This window comes from Bactrocera latifrons, unplaced genomic scaffold (assembly GCF_001853355.1).
Source record: "Bactrocera latifrons isolate USDA-ARS-PBARC rearing strain unplaced genomic scaffold, ASM185335v1 scaffold_44, whole genome shotgun sequence".
Classification (NCBI taxonomy): domain Eukaryota; kingdom Metazoa; phylum Arthropoda; class Insecta; order Diptera; family Tephritidae; genus Bactrocera; species Bactrocera latifrons.
In genome coordinates this window covers 661,802-664,751 of record NW_017537090.1, presented here as the reverse complement: position 1 = coordinate 664,751, position 2,950 = coordinate 661,802, and the positions used below count along the sequence as shown (strand labels likewise).

The 2,950-nt window shown below is 36.9% G+C and overlaps 1 non-coding gene across 1 annotated transcript; it reads right to left on the bottom strand.

Annotated features, from left to right (window-relative positions):
* Window positions 1-491: 491 nt before the first annotated feature.
* On the bottom strand, window positions 492-563 carry Trnae-cuc. Its single transcript has one exon. It is a non-coding gene; the product is annotated as a tRNA-Glu (tRNA).
* Window positions 564-2,950: the final 2,387 nt, after the last annotated feature.

Here is a 2,950-nt window from a genome sequence, read left to right as displayed (position 1 = left end):
TCCATCGACAGCGGTATTCGCCGTTGTCAATAAAAAATGACCATAACCTTCCGCAGAACCTTCTCTCGAAAACTCATAACGTCGACTCATCAGATGTTGGAAAGACTTATTCTGCTTTGGATTTCAAAGCTCACGTCGTTGTTGGTGTTAATGGTGGTTCCAAGATAGACGAAATTGAAATCGAAAATGGATAACTTAGACCAACCTAAAAATAGAGATATTAAATTTTTAGTAAGTTTCAGACAAATATCCAATGTTATGTATGTGGTCGATTTATGGATTTATAATTCGACAAACAAAAAAAACTTAAAATTTTGCACTGTAACTTTGCAGAGACTGTATAAAATTGCTTAAAAACAATAAATCAGAGAAATTATTTATTTTTTCTAATGAAAGTAAGATTTGTTGATAAATTTACTTCGGATGAAATAATAACAAAATTTGGAATGAAAAAAATTGTATTATTTTAAATAAAACATAAAAAAAACTCTTTCCCATACCGGGAATCGAACCCGGGCCTTCCGGGTGAGAGCCGGATATCCTAACCACTAGACAATATGGGATACTCAATAATGACACACAATGTGGTATATCAAGCACATTCGGAGACTATTAAAATATTAGTTAGATATATGTTTATGTATGTATCACCATATATAATCAGTAAGTTTTGTGTTGAAAATAAAATTTATTTACTTTATTTTTTATTTCTTTTATTTACAGCAAAAAGTCAGAAGGCGGCGGCAACAAAGCCTAGCCAGCGAGCAGACACTTGTATGACATGTGAGCATAGAGGTGTGTCTGTGTGCACCCAGAAAACAGCTCTACCTGCACGCCAACTGAAATGCGATTAATGGCGTTATAAAACAAATAAACAAAAAATAATTAAATAAATAAGTAAGAAAAACCATGAAAAAAGTCAGCTGAAAGCAGTTGTTGTTCGAAAGCAGCGTTCATATGTACATCCATATGTTGGTGTGTGTGTACGTGACTTGAAACGAGCACAATTAATGCGCGACTCCCACGCCTGCGCAGTGAATGAGCGGTGACACGGCCAAATCGGGCGACAGCCATGCGTGGCGCATATTCCGCGAAACAATCAGGCTCATCAGGCGCCACCGCTTGCACCGCCAGTGCCTCAGCAATGTCATACTCAACGTTTGGCACCACAACAGCGTACATGCTGGTAGAAATTGCACTTTATAAGCATACATACATACATATGTGTATGTGCAAATGTATATATGTATGTATGTAAGTAGGCTTATTTGTGTCCTATCTTTTGCATCGAGGCAGCCAAGCGTTGCGTTTTATGAATAATGCAAATTTCCCTTGGTGTAACCGGCGTAAATATTATATAGAAGATTTACATACATACAATATAATTACAGTTTAAAAATTGGCTTTGTATGTGTGCAACGCTGACCATCCACATGCATGCATACATACACACAGTTATGACCAATTTAATATAGTCACCTTTTGAGAGGGTCAATAAGAACAAGAAAAAAAAAAGCACGTTACAAAACACGTCCTTATGAGACCTTAATTCCGATCGTTCAGTCTGTATAACAGCTACAGGGTAATCCATTTCTAGGTTCCTTACATTTTTTAAAAGAAAGAACACAGTTACTTCAAATTTAAAGGGGATTATTTATTAACATTGGAGAGAAAATACTTTGACATTTATTTTTTTGAAGCTTACCTCTTTCAAATATTGGCTGAGACTACGTCTCACTTGGTCCATCCGTTTAGTCCTATTTTCGACAACTCGTTCGTGGCGATTTTGGTGGGCAATCAACCGGCCCAAAACGTAAAATTATCTGCTCACCGATGGCTTATCTCAATTAATCCATTGATTGATGCGATGTGTTGAAAATGACGCCGTCTTGTTGGAACCAAACGTTGCCGAGATCACGAGCTTCAACTTCCCGGTGGCCGTTGGCGGTTACGTTCTTACTGGCTTAATTTTTGAAGAAATATGACCGATGATTCCACCAGTTAAATCATACAAAATTGTTGCTTTTTCTATACCTAAAATTCGTCGCAAATGTTGCAGTTTTGCTTACTTACATACCCATTGAGCAAGAAATGAGCCTCATCGTTGAACAAAATTTGACTCGAAAACATTCTTGGAACCTTTCAAGAGTCCATAAAGCGAAGCGATGTCGCTTCGGAAGGTCGAGCGGCTCCAGTTCTTGCACAAGCAATACTTGGTATTCTTTCAATTTAAGATCTCGCCGTAAAATGTGCCAACCGAATCTACAAGTACTCTCCACGGTCTTCGTGTAGACTCTCAGCTACGGCAGTTATATTCTCTTCACTGCGTGCTAGCCGTGCTCTATCAGGTCGAGTATTATCCAATAATGAATGCTGGTCTCAAGAAAGACATTCTTTACAGAACGTAAATTTTCGCAATAAAGTTGAACGATTTGTAAACTTTGTTCAGGAGTAAGTCTTCCGCGATGAAATGTCAAACAATACTGAACAAAAATAGTATGATAGCTTGACACGACTCACGCGCGATCTGTCAAAAAAATGTTATTGAATATAGAATCCCTACTTGGATCGTTTGTCATAACTATGTGAGAAGCTCAAAACGCTTTGTTGTTTCATGAGGTGATGCAGAAACAAGAAGTTTTTATGCAACACAAAGGACAAATATTTGTCCTTGTGGGTTCCATTGATTTCGGATTAACCCTGCGAACAAACATAGAATTTCATTCAATATAGCGTTTTTAACTAAAAAAATTTGTTTCAAACATATGTATATTAAAACCGATATTTTGTAGAATATCCTTTATTAATGATTACGTCTATACAGATTTTGGGCTAGAATCTACTAAATCCGGTATTTCTTTACGGAATCGAGTAGTACGCAGACCTTACTTTTACCTTTATTACATGCTTTCCTTTTAGTTTTTATGGGAATTCCTTGACTACTTTCCAA